The following is a 25,352-nucleotide window of genomic DNA, read 5'->3' on the forward strand; positions in this document are numbered from 1 at the left end:
TTGGTGTTCTTTCCAGGATGTGCATCCAGATGTGCTTATCTGGGGAGGGGGCAGATATTGGAGCATTTTAAATGCCTTCTCCTTGTATTCTGAGATGCTCCCATTGAAAATTGTGTTTTGCAACAGTCCTTGCAAGGCAGGTAACATTCCTTCTCTACCCTCTGCTCTCTTCTTCCCAATACTGTGCAAAGGCAATGTGTTTACTGGCATAAATGATTTCACTGGCTGAAAACTGGCTTCATAGCTCACATTGTGTTTTACAGGAAATTTCTGGAAAATGACTTTGACCATTTTGTGCAACTGCTCCTTAGAGAAAATATATGTGTGATATTTACAGAAATGCTACAAGTTAGCACAGAAGGTATTTGAGATTCTTGGGAATACAGCTAATAAAATCATTTTAAAGAATGGCAAGTGAACTGTTGGGATTCTATCATTAAGTCTTTGCAGAGCATAGGAAATGAAAAATGAAGATAAATCAATAATCAAAAATTCTGACATCGCCTTAGCCTATGTCAATAGCATGATAAAAAATCCTGCGCAGTTCTTGATGGGAGTAAAGTCAATTACGTAGAATCACAGAGCAGGAACAGACCTCAGGAGATTCTCCAGGCTAGTCCTATGCCTCAAGCAAAACTGGAGCAAAATCAGTGAAGACAGGAGATTTGCATCATCTTCCTCTCCATCATATACAGCAAAACTTCATTAGTCAGGAGCTCACCAATTCAAAATTTGTAATTATCTGGATGAACATGAAACTTGATATAAAGATTACCTTTGTACTCTTAACAGAGTTAAGAATGTTAAAAAAAACAGCAGAAGGAAAGTTCCACTAACAAAAAAAAAGTTTTCTAACCATCTTTAAATAGTACCTATTTGCAAACAGAATTTGCTAATTCTAAGTTATTCTTGTTAATTCATTTAAGCAGGTCTGACAGCACGGTTACAAAGTTGGTTTTTGTTACTGGATGAACTTCAAAATATCACAACTTAGAAAATTCTGTATAAAGGGATAACTATTGCAGACCTTCTCTTTCCCCTTACTTCCACTCTTACTTTGAATATATCCCTTCCCTCTCATTCACTTGTTAACCCCTTGACCTTATCACTAAACTACAATCATTCTCTTCAAAGTTACCAGTGATCTCTTAAATGCCAATCTGTAGGACCTTTTCTGGTTTCTCATCTTTCCTGACTTCTTTTTAGCCTTTGACTCTGTGTATCACCTTCTTCTCCTGGACATGCTCTCCTATTTGGGTTTTTGTGACACTTTTCTCTCTTATTTCTTCTGCCTAGATGATGACACTTCAGTCTCCTTTGCTGAATCATTCATTCATATCCCACCCTGTAACTTTGGGGGCTCTATCCTAGGCCCTCTTCTCATTACCTCCCATGAATTTAATTATTATACCTGTGTATGTGTAAAGGGAGAATAAATTTTAGTACCTTAATTAGATAGTAGGAATAAATTTGCATCTTATTAGAACTGCTTCATTAGAACTATTTTGTTATAAGCCTCCATTTGTGACTATTTTCAGTGACTTGTTTTTCCAGAAATTGTTTTTCCAAAATACACTTAATACCTGTGTGATATGATGTAGTAGACACCATGTACATATTCTTAAACATCTGATAAACATATATAGGTCCTCTAATGAGACAGACCACCAAGGAAAAAATATTAAAAACATTAGAAGTAATTTTGATGCCAAATACTAATCAAGATATGTGATAAATGGCTTAAGAACACCCATAGCTAAGAATATTTTTTAAAAAAACCACCAGAGGCCCTAGCCATCAGACTTTTTCCAAGGTATGACTTGGGCTAATCCTGCACACTTGAGACTCAAGCAGTCCATATTGGCTTGAAGGCAGTGCAGATTGAGAGACTTGCTAGATGTCTACCCCAAAGGGAGGCACATGGTCTCTGGCTGAACTGGGAGGGAAGGAAGTTGAATCCACTATTGGTACCTCTAACATATCAGAGTAGCAGTTTGCTCTTAGAAGGCATTGGTAGCCTCCTTTAACTAATAAAGCATGATTGTGTGCTTTAAGAAGAATAAATCTAAATGGTGTTTCTGTCCACTAGCTAGCATAAGTAGGAATAAATTGGTTATATATGTGCACCATACTTTATATGCCTTTTCTTCTCCAGGTTGAATTTCTCTAGTTCTTCTAACCTTTCTTCATATGATGCTTTTTCTAGTTGTCTTGGTCACTCTCTTCTGGGCTCCTCCTTGCTTGCCTGTCTTGCCTAAAATATGTTGCTCAGAACTAAACACAGTGGTCCAGATATGCCCTGAAAAGATTAGAGAAGTGGTTCCCATTTTGTCATTCAAAAACCCCTTGGGAGTTCACAGTGACTGTCCAGGGTGTTCATGCTAAAATACTTTAATGACACCTTTAGCTGAAAATAATTGTAAAGAATTTTATTATTAATATTAAATTTTTATTTTATTTTATTTTATTTTATTTTATTATTTATTTTATTTTATTTTATTATTAATATTAAATTACCGTAGTGACTGAAAACACATTTTTTTTATTGTTGTTGAAAGGAGTTTGAGGAACAAAAATCATTGGGAATCACTGGATTATAGTAAAATTATTATGCATTTTATTGAAACCTATTAAAACATGAGCTTTTATTTGGATACTTTTGGCTCATTGTGACTTCAAAGTCTACTTACACCCCTGGATCTCTTTCAGACAGACAACTATCTAGTCATACCTTTACCATCCTGTATTTTTGAGATTGATTTTGGTGACCCAAGGGTAGAATGTTTCATTTATGCCTTTTCTATTTCATCTTCAATTCAGTTCATCCTTCTAGTGTGCTAGTATTTTCTTGCGATCTACATCCTATAACCAACATATTAGGTTTACTTCCAAACTTTGGGTCACCTGAAAATCTGAAAAGGATGCTATCTATCTTCAGAAAAAATCACTGATTAAATAACTGTTAAAAATTGACAAATGAGCAGGGCCAAGATCCCTAAAGACATTTGAGAGACCCTTCTCCAAGTCAGCATTAACCAGTTCCTAATCTCCCTAACTGCATTGTCCCTTAGTGTACATTTCTCCCTCTTGTCTACAAGGATATCATGAGAGAATTTCTGAGAAACCTTGTTAAAATCTATTATAGTTACAGAATTCTGCTGACCTCCCAATCTGTGTACCAGACACAGGGCTAGATTCTGGAAATGCAAATAGAAAAGTGAGATAGTATTTATTAAGATGGTATGGTAAGAATAACTGGTACAAAATATTCCCTTCCCTCAAAAAAAAAGCCTGGGCCACACTTTTCCATAAATATGCACAGAATCCAGAAGAAGACCATGTTTAAACTTAGAGTATGAGTATATCTAATGAACACAGGGGACCAAAGGGTAAACTCAGAATTCCTGATTTTTGGAAGTTTCTTGAATTCAGCCAGTATTTTTCTCAGGTGCATAATCAGGGTCATAATCCATGAAGCTGCTTCCTCTTTTGGTTGACTATGCTTCTGTTATCTATGTGTGTCCAGGCATGTGTGTCCCTGCATGAAGCAGCATTATATGTAATCATCCTAGGAAGACCTGAAGAGGTTATAGGTAGGGAACCATAGGGGTGCTCGAGACCCCAAAATACCTACACGCCAGGTCCTGCCAAAAGAATTTGACTCAAGCCTTCTCAGCCAAGGGAAAAGACAAAGTTTATTAGGGATTCACCATAATGGGCTGTCTTAAGAAATCCCACCCTTTGTGACTCCTGTTTTCACAAGCCTGCCAGATTCAATCTACTGGGCTAGATTGAATCTGAGCCGAGCTAGATTGAACCTAAGCCCCTTCATGGAGGCAAGTTGGAGATTATATACACAAAAATTGTAGGAGGGATTGAGGGGTGGTCTGGGGTGACTAGAGGAGGGGTTCAGGGAGGGTCTTGAGGAGGAGTCTAAGGAGGACCAGCTGAGGTCAGAGTCCAGGAACCAAGAGAATGGGATTAAGGGTTGGAAGTAGGTGAAGGCATGGATACTGATAGTATCAAGGTTGGGAAGTAACTGAAGGCATGCATATCTATAGTAACAATAGAGGGCAAGGTTTAGGTAGAGATTTGGGCCTAATGATAATGTGAGGCTACAGTCTCTGGGGAAGGCCAGATCTATTTGGAAGATTCAAGGACAGTTCAAGGGGGCTCCCAGAGACTGTATTCCAGACTCAAGGGGGTTCCCAGAGACTGTGCCCTCATCAGACCCAGTAGAGCTAGATTGTCAGGGCTTTTCCATGCCAAACAAATGCAAGAAGGATCATCCGAATGACTGAAGTGTTGGTAGAATTTCCCCATCAGAACAATCTTCAGGGAAAATGGGGGGGGGAGGTACACCTGGACTAAAGAGCATTAAACTTCCCAGTTGGAAACAGAACAGGGCAAAGCTCCCTTGCTGGTCAGCAATATGATTAGGCTTGTCAGGGGTGACCACTGCACTGCCAATCCAGGAGACCTAGAGAGATCCAGTCTCAAAAGAAAAAAGAAAAGAGCCTGTTAACATAGAAGAAGAATTGTTTCTACTATTGAAGATAGGGGTCAGGGTAAGGGTCTGTATATGAATGTAAGACTGATAAGGGAAGTAAATATGTTAGGTTTTACTGACAGGACAAAGATTATAGTTGAGCATTACAGAATGTGAAAACAAATTTTAAAATTATAATTTTGAATGCTAGTGAATTTAAGGTCTATATAAAAACAAAAAGGATTACAAGATGGATCAAAAGAAAAGACCCAACACTTTGTTGTCTACAGGAAACACACCTAAGATATACTTCCAGGTTTAAAATATTAGTTAGGGGTGGGGGAATGCTATACTTTATGCTGAGGAGCAGCATGGCAGAGTGGTGGATGTTGGGCTTTGGAGTCTGGAAGACCTGTATTGAAGTCCTGCATCTGACACGTCATTTGACCGCTTGGTATTCCCAAGCAGTTCACTAAGGCTATGATATATACAATGTTTATGAAACCATATTAATAGAGAGAGTTTCCTCACTGGGAGTTCCCTGCACCAATGAAATCACACTTCTGGACCAAAAGAAGTTTCCCCAAAGCCCATAAAATAGAATGTTTCAGTCATGATTTTAAGACAGCACTGATAATACACTGATGATATATACCACTGATTATAAACACTGATAATACATAAGGCTATGTATGAGAAAACAGTTTTAAAAGGATAAATTAACTGAATTATAAAAGAATATAGAGGAGAAAACTTTATTAGTGGGGCATTTCAATGCCCATTTGTGAAATATGACAATTCCAACAGTAATGTATGGGACAGAATTTTTAAATAATAGGAGAGACATCTTTAAGAGAAACAAAGTAAATTTATTCTACAAACCTTGCAAGACTTGGGCACACCTCCGTAAGGGAGGAGGCGAGGTAAAAGAGAACCTTTCTTAATTTATAGTCTTAATGAAGAAGATTCCCACCCACCTCTATCCCCTCTCACCATTGGCTGGGGTGGATGGGCTTACAGTCTAGGCGTGAAAACTACACAGAGGACCAAGATTGATCCGGTTCATTCAGGTTTTTCCCTATCAGAACTCAACTGCCAGGGTGGGGTCTGAAAGTCTAGGAGGAGAAATGGGATGGGGGAAGGAGAGACCCTTCCCAGAGCAGAGAACAAATAGCTCACAGGAAGTTCATTATCTTCTAACATCTGAGAGAGAGAGGGAAGGGCATGCCTTCCCAAAATTACAAGGTCAAATCCCAGAACCTCTCCATTAGACATACCCTGTGAAGTCTTCACAATTATCCAACCCACACAGTAAGAAGTTACAAAATTGAACAGTGATGAAAAAATTAGACTTGATAGATCTGTGAAGGTGACTAAATGGGTCTCAGGTTCTTCTGTAAAATGAGGTGCTTGACTAGATGACCTCTAGGGATCTAAATCGATGATCCTATGATCCTTGTAATGTAAACCGTAGTCAGTGAAATTATTTCTGTTTCTTTGTGTGTAATCTTCTTTTGAAGACACTCCACCTCTCCCTACCCATATCCCTACACATAATATTTTTCTCTTCTCTGTTTCATCCTTAACATGCTCGAATTTTCTACCCAACAATGGGTCTTCTTCTGTCACATCACTTTATTTCATATAGGTGCCTTTTGGTCTGTCAGAAAACAAATTTAAATCCATGTTCAAAAACTTTGTTTCAAAATATTTGAATCTATATATAGGATACAGGCTTTCAGAAAAGAGTCTCATTACCTCACAGTGAGGAGTGTGCTTTGTTTCTAGGGCAACTTAGCTGAAAGCCTGTTAGTTAACTAATTAAGCATTGTGTGCAAATTAACTCTGCCAGTTCTAAGTCTAAAAGAGAAAGGAATGAACCTGCTTTTTCTGTAAAGAATGAATTATCTTGGTAAGACTGGGGGCAGCGGGGAGGGGGGAGGGGAAAGGAGACATATGGGAGAAAATGTAGACATTGTAAAAAAAGATATCAATAAAAATATTTTTAGAAATAATAAATTGTCATCAGAGGGATTTTAGAATCAGAGCTTAGAGATAATGTTCTTAGTTTTCTTCTCCCTCTTTTATGCTGTAACAAAGAAAAGAATTTGGTTAACAGAGTTGGAAATGGCAAATTAAGGAAGTTCCTTGTAATTAATAATGACCATCATCATTACCAGCACCTCTACCCTCCCTGTCACCACACAAATCATCTGGTATTTATCTAGGTTTTAAGGTATGCAAAGTGAAACCCTGTGCAAGTAAGATAAAGCTCTTTCTTCCTCTCCCTATCTTAGCCTCTCCCCTCTTCTACCCCTCTACCCTTCCCTTTTCTTCTTCCTCTTCCCTTCCTCCCCAGATAGCCCTCCAGATATGCTGAGAAGTAATTCTCCATTCAGCTAAAGAAGATGGGTGATTAAAAAAAAAAGAACTCCAATCATCTTCTAAATGTAAGATAAGAATCAGAACAAGCAGATTCCAGTTAAAGCATTAGTGAGAAAAGTACCAAATTATACCTAGCTGTTTAATTTTTAAAACACAGTGTATAAGAATCATGCCTATTTCTGTTGAATATTATGTACTTCAGTCTATTTAAATAGCTATATTTTTATAATAAGTGAAATAGTAGGAAAGTCTTGTATATTAATTGATAACTTTAGAGGAAATAGCCCCCTCGGCTCCTGAGGCAAAGCTTAAGCATTGTAGCTTAGACCACTTACAAAACCTTTGATTTTACTTTAAACCAAAGCCATTGTTCCCCTACTCAAAATAAAATTCCATTCTTTGGAGAGGTAAGGAAATACGTTTTAAAGATTATATTTGGAAAGCTAAAGTCATGTAGCGCCAACAGTATCGATGAGGGCACAGTCTCTGGGAACCCCCTTGAATCTGGAATACAGTCTCTGGGAGCCCCCTTGAACTGTCCTTGAATCTTCCAAATAGATCTGGCCTTCCCCAGAGACTGTAGCCTCACATTATCATTAGGCCCAAATCTCTACCTAACCTTGCCCTCTATTGTTACTATAGATATGCATGCCTTCAGTTACTTCCCAACCCTCATGTCCATGCCTTCAGCTACTTCCAACCCTTAATCTCATTCTCTTGGTTCCTGGACTCTGACCTCATCTCACCCTCCTTAGACTCCTCCTCAGGACCCTCCCTAAACCCCTCCTCTAGTCACCCCAGACCACCCCTCAATCCCTCCTACAACCTTTGTGTATATAATCTCCATCTTGCCTCCATGAAGGTGCTCAGGTTCAATCTACCTCAGTAGGTTGAATCTGGCAGGCTTGTGGAAACAGGCATCACAAAGGGTGGGATTTCTTAAGACAGCCCATTATGGTGAATCCCTAATAAACTTTGTCTTTTCCCTTGGCTGAGAAGGCTTGAGTCGAATTCTTTCGGCAGGACCCGGCGTGTCGGTATTTTGGGGTCTCGAGCACCCCTAGAAACATGGTTCCCTACAATCATCATTTTTTCTTAAACCTCTTCATATTTTGGTTCCCTGACCGGGGTTTGGGATTGAGAGGTGCTCGACACCCCAAAGTATTGACAAACCGGGTTCTGCTGAAAGAATCGACTCAAGCCTTCTTAGCCAAAAAAAAAAAAAGTCAAAGTTTATTAGGGACCAGCTACACAAGCCAGATCCTCCAGAAGCCACACCATAGGCTAGACTCCTAAGGAATCTGAGCGCCTTTTGGAAGCAATCTCTCTGTGGGAGAGTTTGAGGGGTGGTCTGGGGTGACCAGCCCGGGGCTTTTGGGAGGGTCCTGAGGAGAAGTCTTAAGGAGGATAAGGTGGGGTCAGAGTCCAGGAACCTAGAGAATGAGATTAAGGGTTGGAAGTAGCTGAAGGCATTGATATGAGGGTTGGGAAGTAACTGAAGGCAAGCATATCTATAGTAACAATAGAGGGCAAGGTTTAGGTAGAGATTTGGGCCTAATGATAATGTAAGGCTTATGGCCTTAGAGAAAGGCCAGATCTATTTGGAAGATTCAAGGACAGTTCAAGGGGGCTCCCAGAGACTGTATTCCAGATTCAAGGGGGTTCCCAGAGACTGTGCCCTCATCATTATCACAACATTGTAAATCCTTTCTCCTCTATCCTTTTTTCAAACTAATTCTAATTCTGATTATGGATTCTATTCATCAGACTTTCCTCTTTTTTGTGGTCAAGCAAATAATTGGTTTTTAAGTAGAGTATGAACATGTTCCATCTGAGCATTGTTTCCTCTCAGAGAACATAATAAAAGCCTTTGTTGTTTTAATGTGCTGTCTTCTTTGTCAATTTATGGTTATCCTTTCTTTACTCCTTCATATATTCTGTATGTATATGTATACATATATACACATACATATATATATATTTATAGTGTACCTAGATATTCACATGTTGTCTCTCCCATTTAAATATAAGCTCCTAGATGGCAGGAACTGTTTATGTCCCTCTTTGTATCTCTAGTGATTAATACAATGCCTGGTACATAAATGCTCAATAAATACTTGCTGACTGACTACTCAGCTTTGTGAAAACTGTAGATAAGTGGATCGAACGTATGATTAGAATAAAATTTAGCTCTAGCAAGAGCTAGAATATGTGTGTTGGGGCATGGTAGAGGGGGTAGGAACTGTCTAATAAGAAAGAGAGAATCCACTAGAGAGAAACCAGAACTTGATGTCTCTGGAGCTAAAACAAAACAAAACAAAACAAAAACAGCTCAGATATCCTTAGGCAAAACTCTCTCAACCATTCTGAGCACAACTCTTAAATTGATGAGAGGCCTATTTGAACATTTACTGGTGTTGCTCTAGATTCTGCTGTATTCCCCAAAGTGCTTTACACCACATTTGCTTAGCCTTTGTACTTCCCATGGAAATTCTCTTGGTTTAAAGAGATGCTCACCACACTGGCGAAGGAGGTACCGGCTACATATTAGCTTGAGGACTACCAAATTTCAAGAGAGCCTAAACTTGCATTGAAATTTGTTTTCTGGGATTAATGCTAATGCACAACTGGCTAGAGCCAGACTTTTGCACCTGTATGTATCTTTAAAAAAATGATGAAACCATCATTCTTGGAGAATGTGCTGTAACATTTTCCTGCCCAGAGGTGAAGGACAAAATGAAACATCCCTTCCCAATCTATGCCTCTAGAATTCTTATTACCTGTAACTTCAAACCCTGAGTTGCTCAATGAACAGAATTATTTGTAAGCTATCTAGGGGACCAGAAAGAATATTGTCTCAGGCTCAAGGCCAAATACAGACAGTCATATGATCATAGGATTAGAAATCTAGAGCTGGAAGGGACCTTGGGAGGTAGCTAATTTTACCTACTTATTTTACAGTGATTCAATGATATCATAGGAGGATTCAGTCAGCATGGTCTCAAGAGGTACTTCGGAGATAGCAGTGGCAGAAAGGATAGCAAGGAGAGGTGTCAAAGGTAGACAGTTGGATGGGATGCAAAGCATGGTCTGGAGTCTGGGTGGCAAGATGAAGTAACTCCATGTCTGTTGTTCTAAGCAAGCAGTATAACCTCTAGTTCTTCACACCTAGGGGTGGGAGGCAAACAGCACGATTTGCAATGCCTGACTAGGGGTTAGAATCTGTTCTGGAAGCGTCTCTTGCTATATTAAACCAAGTTTGCTTTTTCTTCCACACAAGTAGTTCCCATTCATGACCCAGAGAAAAACTTGGACTAGCTTAAGATCAGAATTTTACCCTGTTCCACCCAGGTTTACATTTGAGCATTCCCACAACAGTTAGAGTTATTTCAGCACTGTGCATACGAAGGGATCTTAATAAGTGCATGCCTTGTTGCCCACCTAAAAAAATAGGATGCTTAAGGAAGCAGACGTATGAAGTAGTAAAAAGAGGACTGGCCAAGGAGAATCAGGAGACAGAGGTTCTAGTGTCAGCTCTTCTGTTAACTAATTGTAATACCTTGGACAGCTCCTTTAACAACCCTGGGCTTCAGTTTCATAGTTGGATAAATGATTTCCAAAATCCCTTCCAGTTCTGGCATTCTATAATCCTAGTTCTGGTCACACTGACCCAATAACAGAAATCCAAAAATAATTTCAACTGAGATTATGTATATATGTATTACCAGGGTGTGTATGGATCCCACTTCAGATACTGAATGTTAGTTGGAGAACACAACTGTTGGAATGACAACCTGAGTTTGAATTGCACAATTTTAGATGTAAGGTATAGCAACAGGATCCAAAATAGTATTAATCTACTCCCCACAAGAAAAATAAAACCTTTATCACATATCATTCTTTTCATATTTCTAAAGAGGTGATTGGTAAAAAGCCAGTATGTATGCCCTTCTCCTCCTTCTCCTCCTCAAACAACTCTCCTTGAAGTCAGTACAGGGCCAGGTCCAGTATGTCTCCTTCATATAAAGTCCTACTCAGTTTAATATGCAAAACCTACTATGTACAAGGACTTATGTTTGGAAATAAAAGAGAAAGAAATATAAATACAGCCTGCTTCCCTGCCTTTGTGAAGTTTACCATCTAGGAGGAGAGCTAAGACACATACTCAAAAAATAACTCTACAAAATAGAATGGAGTAAGTATAAAGAGAGAAAAATAGAAAGGGCTACAAATTCAGAGGTGTAAGAGTTCCTCTCCCTTGCTGAGACCTCTTTCCTCTGTATAAAGAGGGGACCAACAGAGAGAAACAGAGATTCTCTGAGGTCATTCCAAGGGCAAGCATTCTATGATGATGAGTCCCCTCCTCTTCTCTAAGCCTCAATTTCCTTCTTTGAAAATAAAATGAGGGATAGAGCCAAAAATGATATCTCAGGTCCCTTCTAGCTCTACTATGAACAGGCCTCACTATGTTCTTCACTGAGGGGAGTCAACATATGCTCTGGAATTGTGGTGGGTCATTTTGTTGATCAGAGTTACTAAGCCTTCCAAAGTTGATTACTGTTGTTATGGTATAAATTGTTCTTCTGGTTCTCCTCACTTCACTCTACATCAGTCCATAAAAGTCTTCATTTCTTACAACCTTCACATTCATGTAGTAGTATCCCTTCACATTCATATACAATAATCATATATAATAACTTGTTCAGCCATACCCCTTCAGTTTCCAATTTCTTGCCATCACAAAGAGAATTGTTATAAATATTTTATCCTTGGACCTTTTCAGAGTTTAGACCTAGTAGTGGTATCACTGGGTCCTTTGACCCAGTGTACACAATTTAATAATATTTGAGGGGAGCATAGTTCCAAATTGCTTTCCAGAATGAATGAACCATTTCACAGCTCTACCAGTAGTATATTAATGTATCTGTTTGTCCAAAGCCACTCTAACATTTGTCATTTTCCTTTTGTGTCAGCTTTGTTGGGCATGTCCTTTAAGTCAACGAGTATTTACTAAATACTCACTAGGTTCCAGACACTACAAAGAAAGACATATATATATATATATATATATATATATATATATATATATATATATATATATATATATACACACATAACCATACACATACATACATAATTTTATTTTTTAAAAAATAGTCAACTCTCAAGGAGTTCACATGCAATCAACTATATATATACATATATATATGTATGTGTATCTATGTGTGGGCATATATATATTTGTATTTCTTTGTGTGTATATAGATATATACACACATACACAAATACACACACATATGTGTGTATGGTAATTTTAGAGGGAAAGCAATACTATTAAGAACAATTGGAAAGACTTCTTTTGGAGGTGAGATTTTAACTATAAAATAGGTAATACTATTGAGGTACTAACTTGAAGGAAACCAGAAAGTAGAGATGAGGAGGGAGAGAATTCCAGATATGGAGAACAGCCTATGAAAATGCACATAGTAGTGATATGGAATGTCATTGTGTGAGTAACAATAAGGAGGACAGTGTCAGTGGATTGAGGAATATGTGGAGGGGAGTAAGGTTTATGAAAACTGGAAAGGCATGAAGGAGCCAGTTTATGAAGAGCTTTAAAACCCAAACAGAGGATTTTATATTTGATCCTCTCTACCTCCCAGTGTCGTTGTGAGGATCAAATGAGATAACACATGTAAGGGATTTTGCAGCTCTTAAAACCTTGTGTGTGTGTGTGTGTGTGTGTGTGTGTGTGTGTGTGTGTGTGTGTGTGTGTGTGTATGTTTGAGAGAGAGAGATAAAGGCAGACTTTTTTTGCCTGGCTACTATGCAACCTAATTGCCATCTTGTGGTAGCTATCTCAAATTACAGGCAATAACTTTGAATAGAAGCTAGCCAACTTTTTATTTGAAAAAAAGGAAAAAAAAAAGCTTGCCTAGATGATTCAACTCTGTTTTAATGAGAGCAGACAACACAAAGCACTTATAAGATATCCTTGATAATTAACCTTCATGACAAAAATATAAGTACAAGTATAACCTCTCATTTTTCACATTCAAAAAACAACCATTTCTATGTACATCAATGATTTTTAAAAATACTAAAGGAGATTCTGTGGTTCTCAGACAAATAAATGTGCTACTTGACGGTTCATTTCACTGGAGGCATGGCCGATGAAACATAACATCATTCAGGAGATTTTTTTTTTACCACTTAAACATGTCTCTTGTGTGCTATATATCTCTGACCTAGGTAATAGCAATAATAATCAATTATATTAATAATTAATAATATTAACAGCAATTATGACTAAAAATCCAACATAAAAATAAACTTTCCCACATCTTTGGACCATTTACCTGATTTTTTGGTTCTAAAATGTTAAGAACGCCTATAGGTGCTCCCAGTGGTACCAGAGCTCCTTTTCCTAATGAAAAGGTGCTGGAGAGTGTGCATTTGCCATAACTCTGAACTCTCTTCCATATCACAATACCTATTCTGTAACCAGCTGTCTCATAGATAACAGTTATCAGATATATTTAGCTAAATAGCTTTAATCCCACTCTATGCACTTTATTTCAGGCTACATCACCAATGCCTCACCCAAAAGGCTCAGGGATGAATAGGCTTTTTTTTTTTTAAATTTCCTCCTCCTTATCAAAGACCACCACCCTACCACCTAATCAAAATCAAACATTGAGTAAATGCCAACCAAGCACAAGCTTAACACAGGTGTCCAAGATTGAGTCAGAGAAGACAGGAGAGGAGACAGAAATTAATTCATGTTCTGTGTGAAGAAAACGAAATAAGTTAAAACTTTGACTTAAAAAATCCCCAAGTCAAAAAGACCATTTGAACAAAAGCAGCTCTTTGAGCACAATGGAACCATGCAGTCTAAGCAAAATGAAATCCCTGTGAACACTGTTGCTCCCAAGAAATCCAAAACAAGGTAACAATTTAGTTATCCTTATGGTCATCCTCATTGATATGTATATAATTAAAGATTATAGTCATAGATTTAGATTTCTAGATCTGTTTATATAGTCATAGCTCTAGAGCTGGACTACATCTCCCAATGCCTCACCCAAAAGGTTCAGGGATGAATAGGTTTTTTTTTTAACCCAGCCCCCTCATTTTAGAGATGAAGAAACCAAGGATGAGGAGAGAGGGTAAGTGACTTGCCCAGGGTCATAGCCAGTATGTGTCTGAGGTGGGATCTGAATATATTCATTCCTGACTCCAAAACTACTCACTCCTCTTTTAAAGTTTGAAAATGCTTTACATGGATCATCTCATTAGAAATGTTCTGCATCTTTCTGAGGTAGATACTAAAGATATTATTATCCCTGTTTTATGTGTGAGGAAACTGAGGTGAAGTGACTTGCCCATGGTCACACAAATATGAAGTATTGATGGTGGATTTAGAATCCAGGTCTTTCAGACTCTTAGTCCATTACACTCAGCAAAATCCAGAAAGCTCCAAAAGAAAATGGTACCAAATTTACCAAGTATGTTTAGGAAAGCTTCACAACATTCCCATATCTACCGTGCATACATTTTTACCACAGGCTACCAGTGCCTGCATGCTGCCCCATGGCTACCTTCCCTGGTAGTATCCAGTGCTGTAGGTCTTTCCCACTTTAGCATACATCTTCCATTCAAATTTAACCATCTAGCACACTGTCTCCCTATGGCCTTCCTAGGTCAAAGGCCTTTCAAGTCTTTTGATTTGGTCAGGCAACAGGTATTGCTCATCTCTGATATACTAATACATTCTAAGTTGTTAGTGGCTGATAATGTACTGGCCATCCCAGGCCATTATATTTCAAAAATGGGCTCCTAGAAATATAATGATATTCTTCTGGATGGAGTTGATTGCTAAATATATAATTTTCAGACACTCTATTAGGATACTGGCAAAGATTTTTTTAGTCAGGTGACCTTTTGGTACCACCATTGAATCATACCGTGAAGGTGAAAACTTCCTCCTACCTCCATGTATAAGGCCAGCCTTCTATCCTTCACCTGATAGGCTGTTAGTTCAGAGATTCCAGTCTTTTCTATATCTAGATAAAGAAGTGGTGATCACAAAGAATCATCATGGTCAAGCCAAGGTGACTTTATTTCCCTTTATACTAAGCTAATAGATCAGGGGTATAATGGAAATATAATTTACCTCTATTTGAGCAAATATCTGATAAAATATTTCATGCTATCTTTATGGAGAAATATGGACTAGATGGTATTATAATCAGTTGGGTTTAGAACTGCTTGAGTGGCTTGGATTCAAAGATGTGGTATTGATGATTCCAAGGAGGTTTACAGTTGATTTCCTTGGGAAGAGTGCTGTTTAATATTTTTATGTAAATGATTTGATTAACAGGTTGTATGGCATCATTATCAAATCCACATTTGACACAAAGCTAGAAGTGCTAGATAACATGTTGTAGGAATGAGTTAGGATGGAAAAAGGTCTTAATAGGCTAGAAAATTTGATTGAGTCTAATAAGATGTGAGTTAATGAGGATAAATGAATGGTTTTACACTTTGGTTCCTGAAATCATCTCCCAGCATATGAGATGGGGTAGGCATGACTAGATAGTAGTTCATCAGAAAAAGACCTGAGGGTTTTAATGGATAGCAACTTTAACATGAGTCATCAATGTGATATAGCAATGAAATATTGAATGTGACTTGGTGCTGCATTAAGAGAGGCTTAGGGTCCTGGAATAAAATGGTAACAATCCTTCTGTACTCTACCCTGATCTAGACCACATCTGTAGTATTCTCTTTCGTTCTGGGCACCATTTTCATTTTATTGGGGGATTATATTTTGTTTTTATTATTTTTCTCACATTAATTTTCAAATATATCTCATCTCCCTTCCCTGTATATGGAGCCATCCCTCTTTAATAAATATTTTTGAATCTATTCAGCAAAACCAGCCAACACTGATACTGTCTGAAAGTATGTGTAATATTCTAGTCCCCCACTTAGTATATGCAATAAAGGAAGGGAAGTGTATTTTCTCAGACCTTCTCTAGGGCCAACATTGGTTACTATAATTATGCTGTATTCGGTTATATTTATTATTTTGTTTTGTCTTTCTGTTTATGCTGTTATAATCATGTTGTCTATTGTTTTCCTGGTTCTGCTTACTTTTCTCTGCATCAGTTGACATAATTCATGTCATGTTTCCATTAATTCTTTACATTCATTTTTTCTTACAGTACAGTAACACAATTTATTACAGTCATGTGCTACAATTCATTTAGCTATTCCTCCACTTACATTGCACCCAGTACTTTGCTACCATAAAAAGCATTGCTATGAATATTTTGGTATATAAGAAACCTTTGACCTTCTTGTAGTATATGCCTCAGAGTGGTGTTTCAGGATAAAAGGGTTTGTAGTGTTTAATGATTTTTGGAGCAAAGTTCCAAATTGCTTTCCAAAATAGTTGGACCAGTTTATAGTTTTGCTAACACTATATTGCTGTACTTTTTTTTTTTGAAGTCCCTCCAACATTGTCTGTCTCCATCTTCTATTGTTTGTGTTAATTTGTTGGGTGTGTGGTGAAACCTCGGAGTTACTTTGATCTGCATTTCACTTATTACTATTCACTTGTAGCAGTCTTTCATAGGGTTCTTAATAGCAATCATTCTTTTGAGATTTTTCTGTTAATATCCTTTGACAGCTTATCTTTCTGTCCTCAGAGCTGCACCATCTCCACTGTCCCCAGGGAGGTGGCTGAACCACAAACTCCTTTCACTCTGTCCCGCAGCTTTTCCCACTAACCTTCTCTGTTGTCTTTGGTGTTTGTGGGTTGAGAAGTCTAGTAACTGCCACAGCTCACTGATTCAGGGTGGTAGGGCCTGTTCTGCCCGGCTCCCGGTCTGGTTGGTTTGGGCGCAGCCCATGCTGGGCTCTGCTCTGCTCCGCTCCCAGCTCCATGCGATAGACCTTACCCCGCAACCATCCAAGCTGTCCTGGGCTGGAGCCCTGCTTCCTTCTGTTATTCTGTGGGTTCTGCAGCTCTAGAATTTGTTCAGACCCATTTTTATAGGTTTTTGGAGGGACCTGGGTGGGGGGGGAGCTCTCGCAAGTCCCTGCTTTCCAGCCACCATCTTGGCTCTGCCCCTTGACAGCTTATCCTTCAAGGAGTGATTCTTGGTCTTGTATATTATTACCTATTAATGATAACAATAAGAGCTAGCATTTCTTATTACTATTTGCCAGGCACTGTGCTAAATGCTTTACAAATATTATCGCATTTGATCCTCACAACAACTCTGGGAAGTAGGTGCTATTATTATCCCCATTTTTCAGTTGAGGAAATTGAGGCAAGCAGAGGTTAGGTGATTTGCCCTGTATCACACAGCTGGTAAGTGTCTAAGGTAGATTTGAACTCAGGTATTCCTGACTGTACACCCAGCACTCTATTCAATGTACCACCTAGCTGCCTCATGAGCTATCTCAGTTAGATACTACACATCAGGCCATTATTGGATTTTTTTTCCCAGTCAACAGTTTACCTATTTATCTGAGCTCTGTGAATTTTATTCATATGGAAGCTTTTGAGTTTCATGAAATCCCCTTGTTTGATCAAGAATTCTCACTGTAGCCAGAATTATGAAAGATATATCCATCCATTTTCCTCTATTTTTAAAATAATGTGATCTTTTATACCTGTCACTTTCCAATTTTGAATTTATTATGGAATATTATGTAAGATGTTGGTCTAAATCTATTTGCTGCCAAATACCTTTCAGTTTTTCTAGTGTTTATTGTCAGATAGAGAGTCCTTCAGAAAATAATTTGTTTTCAGGTTTTTCAAACACTGGATTATTTGGTTTTATTATTTCTGATTCTTGGGACACCTTGAAGAGAAGGGCAACCAGGTTGGTGAAGGGCTTTGGGTCCAAGGTATATAATTATCTATTAAAGGACTTGGGGTTGTTTGTCCTGGAAAAGAGAAGGTTGAGGTTGAAGTAGGGGAAGCAGGGGACACTAAAATTGCCACTGCTTTTTGAAGGATTTGTAGGATTTTTATATGGAAGAAGAATTAGACCTGTTTGGTCTGAAAGCCAAATTTCAGAATAATGGGTGGGAATTACAAAAACATAAATTTAGAGTATAAATAAGGAAATATGCCCTAATAATTAGAGCTGTGCAAAAACGGAATGGTCTTTGGGAGGCAGTGGGCTCCCCCTCACTGAAAATCCTCAAGTGAAATTTAGATCACCACTTATTGAGTATGGACAAGTTGGGATTGTTTCTTGGGTATAGGCTGGTAGATTGGCCACTGAGGTCCCTTCCTGTCCCAAATATCTGTAATTCCCAAAGAAAGAACTCTAAGATAGTATGGGGAGGACAGCTGCATTTGCTATGTCTGCCACCAGTTCTATTACAATTACAATTCTATTACAGTTGTTTCAAAATTACAGTGATATTTTTGAAATTTATTTTTATTTCTTTTTTACATATGTAAAACTACAATGGAGAATGATTAATTCTCTTTAAATGCTACATTTTTCTCATGTCATGAAGGCTAAGAAGATAGTATCTAGTTCAAAACACTCGATGACACCACACAAAATAAAGGCAAAACTCCTCATTTAATAGCATGAGATGAGGTATGCATCTAGGACCTCCAGTTTGGATCATATTTCAAGATCCCACTGAAGACATCTGCCCATTTTTCAAATGAAGATAAAGAAACTCACAGAAAAAAACAGTCTTTCAGGCAGTGATGTGGTTTGGAAAGCATTTCAGTGAAATGAATTCCTTTTTGGCTGAGTCACATTGGAGGCCTTTCACATTGATATGGTTTATAAGGTTCTGTGAATTTGGAAAGGAAAATTGACTAGATTGCAGAGGGGAAAAAAAGATCGGCACTCCTTCCTCACTCCTTGATAAACTCTGAAATATACATCTCTTTATTTAAAGATGAGCAAAGGGACAGGTATTTTCCAAGTCATTCAGCCCTTAAACAGATCAATCTCCCTGAAAACCATTGAGATTCAAAGATATTAAATGTTAAAGGAAGGATATTGTTGAATGTCGGGCTTATGGTAACAGATCTGTAGCAACACATTAAGACATGTATTTGACATATCGCTTGGAGCTGATGTCCTTTTTGGGAGCCCACTTAACTCAGCCCATTTAACAATCCATTCCTTGCCTTTGCTTTTGAAAGAGCATTGACATTTGCCCTTCTTATTTCTGTAAGCAGCCACACAAATCCAATAGACTGACCAAAGTATGGAAAACAGCACTGTCATAAAGCTTAATTTCAATCACAAGGTTCAGCAGCTCAGAAAATTTGTACCCTTCATTCCTCTTATGATGAAAAGAAATATCGGTTAGTCTCTAACAAGGAAAGGGGTAATGAGCTAAAGATTTAGTGGCCATATTTATAGGAGGTTTGTGAGGTTAACCTATGTAACAGGATTTAAAATTGAATAAAAACAGCAAGTCTTTTTGGCTGCATGTTTCAGGTAAAATTGATGCTGAAATGAAGCAAGGTATTTTTTGAGGAGTAGGAGGGTGGCACAAACTTGCATGACTTTCAGGAAAAAAAAATCATTGATGGTCCATTAACATGAACAAAAATGAGATTCTTATACAAATGCTAATAATTCACTCACAGGGCACCTAGTTAATTCATGTATAATAATGTAGTGCTAAATGTGCCTATCAAGCGCAACTTGACATTCACAGCATTCCCTGAATTTTATATATGAACACTTACTATTTAATTAATCTCATTTTCTTGCACTTTATATATCAGCATTTTTAAGTATATAAAGAGGAAAACAGTTTAAGAGAGATCATTAAGTTCACATACCCTCCTTGAAGATAGTAAGCATGTCAGGTCACTGAATCTCAGTTGCTGATAGAATTTAATAATACATATGTGCAGGAAAGAATTCGTGTATATACATAGGTTTCTTAATTATGCTTGCATTTTCAAAATTCACAAAAATTCCTGACTGCTTAGGGTAAGTGTTCAATTTTCTTAGCCCTATTCTTTTTCTGTCAAAAAGGGCCAAAACATTTTTTGAAGAAGACAAGTGTGTTTTCTATACCTCACTGATGTAAAAATAGTCTGCATATTCCTTTTAAAATGTGATAACAAAATTTCACTCTTTCACCCTGGCATCCATCACAGATTCCATATTGCAGCAATCTCTATCTCTCTTTCTTTCTTTTGGTAACACCAGTGACATTTCACTAAAGCACAGCGCTTCAAGGAGACCTACTTGGGACATCACCCAACTTGTGCCTTGTCCAAATTATGTCATTCAGCAATCACATCACTGTCAAACGGGTAATAATTGGTAGCACAGCTCATTTGTGGTTTTTACAGAAATGTATTTCCTTTGGCAATACTAGGGAAGTGAAAAACCATACAAATTTTTATTCTTAGCATGTTATGAAATATTGTGTTAATTTCAAAATCACATCCTTGATAGTTAGCAGCAAATCAGAGTTGAGATTTCTTTCTTCTTTGGTCTGAATATTCTATAGCCAAAGCCCGCTGATTTTCAGCTATGAGAATGACAATGTTATGTCTTTCTGACACATGAGCCTTGTTCTCTTACCTCATCCCATTGGTTGTAAAGGACATCTGGGGATATTGTATGGTTCAGTAGATGATAATCTGAATTACATTTTCTTACCTTGCAGGCACTTTAGCTCCACACACATTATGGAAAGGAAACTGAAGAGAAGAATCTTCTTCTTTAGAAGGGCAAAGCTGAGTAATTAAGCACCTTCCCAAACATTGAAAGTGATTCTTTCTCAAGGACTACTGCTATATCAGGGGTTAGATCCCCTAAAAAGGCCCATTGGCTTTGACTTGTTTTATGGCAACAGACTCAGGGATGTGTTCAGGTCACAAAGGAAATAAGCCAGCAGAGAGTTCAAATGACTAAATATAAATATATTGGCACCACAGACAAAAGAATTCAAAGTCCTAGTCCTACGGAAAACAAGTCAGTAGTTCCACCGGTATTTGTAAAGGCCAGTACATTAAAACAGAATGGAGAAATAAAGTACCCTAAGTCCTTAAAGTAGTAGGCACAATATTTTGTGGCTTAAAAAACCAAGATAGGACTGAATGGGTCACACTAAATTAAAGAGTTAAAATGTTTAAAAAAATCAACTTTAAAAAAAATAGAATGCCAACCAATCCAGTTCTAATTCCACAAACATCCAGGCACTTAGTACATGCAGAGCACTGTGTTAGGGACTGAGACAGATACAAAAACAGGTATTTTAAAGTTGTTTTATCATAATATAGACACAGTAACTATATATTTCTTAAATGCTAATTAGATTGCATATAAACTTAGGAATTTTCTATGATGGTCTGTTTATATTTACCTTAATGCGTTGATATGTTAATATACAAGGTGGTCCAAATGTCCTACTGATCTTTTAAGGTACTAGTTATTGGGGGGCAGTATAAAGACAAGATGGCAAAATAAAGGGAGCATTTTTGCCAAGCTCTCTCAATATTACCCTCTATACAACTTTAAAAAGCAAATTAAATCAAATTCTAAGCAGCATACTCCCAAAAAGTCAGAATGAGACATTTTTCCAGTTCAGGAGAGAAAAGAAATATCTCCAGCTCTGGGCTGAAGGTTGACTGAAGTGACGTCAGCTGTAGGCCTTGGAGGAGGTGACAGCAGTAGCAGCAGTACTGGGAGTGCTCAGCACCCAGAGACAGTAAAGGGATTGAATATCTGGTCAGAAAGAGATTACAGAGGCCCCCTGTGCTAGTGCTAGGTGCAGAACCAGGCACCATTTGGCAACTCCATTGCCCATTGCCCAGTCCTTGGTTGCAGTTGCAGGGTGGAGAGGAAAGCTTGCAGTCACAAGGATACAGGGGCCCTACCTGGGTAAGGATCAGAGCACAGATCAGGAAAGCAGTGACCTCTCCCTGGATCACATCACTTTGGAAGCACCAAAAATTTATAGTGCCCCCCCCAACACCCAAACTAGCTGTGAGAACAGCAGGACATCAAAGGTTGAAACTTGGGACAGTCACCCACCTAGAATTAAGCAGACCCCAACTCTAATATAAAGTCCAAAGTCAAGAAATAGGTTGGAAAAATGAGAAAAGAACAACAAAAGAATCTGACCATAAGTAATTACAGTGATAACAGGGAAGCTCAAGATACCAACTCAGAAGAAGAGGATGACTTGAAAACATCTCCAATGAAAGTCTCCCAAAAAAAGGTACAGATTGGACACAAACCTAAAACAAATTCCTAGAAGAGCTGAAGAAAGAGCTAAAAGAGTCAAAAGAAAATATTTTTAAATTAAATAAGAGTGATAGATGAAAAATGGAAAAATAAATGAAAGCAATGCAAGAAAATATGAAAAGAGAATTAATACCTTGGTAAAAGAGATACAAAAAAATATTGAATGAAAGAAATGGTAAAATAGTACAAAAACTCAATGAAAAAACTCCTTAAAACATAAGAATTGGTCAAATGATAAAACAGGTACAAAACTCTATGGAAGAAAATAATTCTTTAAAAATTAGAATTTGTCAAGTAGAAGTTAAGTCAAGTCTTTTGACAAAGTCAAAAGAATGAAAAATAATAGATGAACATATGAAATATCTAAATGAAAAAACAACTGATTTGAAAAATAGATCAAGGAGAAATAATTTAAGAATTATTGGGCTATATGAAAGCTATGATTAAAAACAGAGTGTAGACATTATATTTCAAGAAATTATCAAGGAAAATTGCCCTGATACCTACAAACCAGAGGACAAAATAAAAGTTGAAAGAATCCATTAATGACCTCCTGAAAGAGGTTCCAAAATAAAAACTCCAAGGAGTGTTATAGCCAAATTCCAGAACTCCCAGGTAGGGAGAAAATTTCACAGGCAGCCAGAAAAAAAATATTTGTAATACTGTGGGGCCACAGTAAGGATCAGGGAAGATTTAGCAGCTACCTTGGAAGCAGCTAGCTTTGAATATGATATTCTAGAAGGCAAGGGATCTGGGATTACAACGAAAAATAACCTATCCAGTAAAGGTGGTGTAATCCTACAGGGGAAAAATTCTCCAAGTCTTCCTGATGAAAAAACCAAAGCTGAATAGAAAATTTGACATTGAAACACAAGATTCAAGAAAATCATAAAAGGGTAAACATGAGTGAGAAATCACAAGGAACTTATTAAGGTTAAAATCTTTACATTCCCAAATAGAGAGATAATACATGTAAATTAAGGACTTTAAGGACTTTATCATCATTACAACAGTTAGAAGGAGTCTACTTAGAGGCTGTGAGTGTGAGTCTATTATGTTGAGATAATCTCAAAAGAAAAATGTAAGGGTGGAAAATGGAATATACAGGAAAAAGGGGGAAAGGATATGAAAAATGGGAAAAATTATCTCACATAAAAGAGGTACACAAGGAAGAGTTTTTACAATGGAGGGGAAAATGGAGGGAAGTGGGCAATGCTTGAACCTCATCCTCATCTGAACTGGTTCAAAGAGGGAAGAACATATATATATATGCATATATATAGATGTATATAAGTATGTATGTATGTGTATATGTATGTGTTTGTGTATATATGCATATGTGTGTGTGTATATGTGTGTATATACACACATATATACATACATATATACATACATAGTTGGGTATAGAAATTCATATTATCCATCAGGAAGATAAGATGGGAAAGAGCTAAGAAAATGGGAAGAGGAATGTCATAGGAAAGAGAGCAAATTAAGGGAGGCAGGGGTCAGAAGCAAAAAGACTTTTGAGGAGGAAACAGGGTTTAAAAAGAGGACAAATAGAAGAGAATAGGATGGAGGAAAATACACAGTTAGCAGTCATAACTGAATGTGAATGGGATGAACTCACTAAAAAAATGGAAGCGGATAGCAGAATGAATTAAAAACCAGAATCCAACTATATATTGTTTACAAGACACACAATGGGAACAGAAACATATACAGAGTTAAATTAAAGGGCTAGAGCAAAATCTATTGAGCTTCATCTGAGGTTTTTAAAAAAAAGGCAAGAGTAGCAATCATGTTCTCAGACAAGACAAAAAAAAATAGACCTAATTAAAAAAAATATAATCACAGAAACTACATTTTGCTAAGAGGTATCATTGTTGCTGTTGTTCAGTTGTTTTCAGTCATGTCCGACTCTTCGTGACCCTATTTGGGGTTTTCTTGGCAAAGATACTGGAGTGGTTTGCTGTTTCCTTCTCTAATTCATTTTACAGGTGATGAAACTGAAGCAAACAGGGCTAAGTAACTTTCCCAGATTCACACTGCTAGTAAGTTTCTGAGGCCAGATTTGAAGTCAGGAAGTTGAGTACTCCTGACCTGAGGCCTAGCGCTCAATCCACTGTACCACCTAGCTGTACCAAAAGTACCAAACACAGTTAATTAAAATCAATAGGGAAAATATACGTACCAGTGGCATGGAATTCAAATTCTTAAAGGAAAAGTTAAATGAGTTACAGGAGGAAATAGACAGTAAAACTATTCTAGTAGGGAAATCTTAATTTATTACACTCAGACCTAGATGAATCTAACCATTAAATAAATGGGAAACAAGTTAAGGAAATGAATAGAATCTTAGAAAAGTTAGATATTACTGACTTCTGGAGAATATTGAATGAAAAAAGGAAAAGAGTATACCTTTTGCACAGCTATACGTAGAACCTTCACAAAAAATGACCATGTATTGGGGCATTAAAAACTCACAACAAATGTAGAAAAGCAGAAATATTAAATATGCTTTTCTTAAACTATAAGGCAATAAAAACTACATTCAATAAAAGACGTTGGAGGCATAGATTAAAATTAATTGGAAACTAAATAATGTAATCCTAAAACCCAAGTGATTCAAAGAACAAATCATAGAAACAATCAATAATTTCATTAAAGATAATGACAACAATGAGAAAACATACCAGAATTTTTGGGATGCAGCCAAAGCAGTACTTAAAGGAAAATTTGTATCTTTAAATGCTTACACATCAGTAAAACAGAGAAAGAGCAGATAAATGAATTGGGCAGGCAACTAAAAAATTAGAAAAATATTGTAAATCCCCAGTTAAAAACCATAATTGAAATTTAAAATCCCCAATTAAAAATCAAAGGAAAGATTAATGAAATTGAAAGTTTAAAAACCTGATTACACTAAGAAATAAAAGTAGGAGTTAGTTTTATGGTGGGGGGAAGGGGATAGCTAAGCCATTGGTTAATTTGATTTAAAAAAAGAAAAACCATATTACCAGTATCAAAAAGGAAAAGGGTGAATGCACACCTAATGAAGATGGAATTAAAGCAATTATTAGGAACTATTTTGCCCAATTATATGCCAATAAAACTGACAATCTAAATGAAATGGATAAATATTTACAAAATTATAAACTACTCAGATTAACAGAAGAGGAAATAGAATGCTTAAATAACTCTAT

This window comes from Trichosurus vulpecula, chromosome X (genome assembly GCF_011100635.1).
Source record: "Trichosurus vulpecula isolate mTriVul1 chromosome X, mTriVul1.pri, whole genome shotgun sequence".
Classification (NCBI taxonomy): domain Eukaryota; kingdom Metazoa; phylum Chordata; class Mammalia; order Diprotodontia; family Phalangeridae; genus Trichosurus; species Trichosurus vulpecula.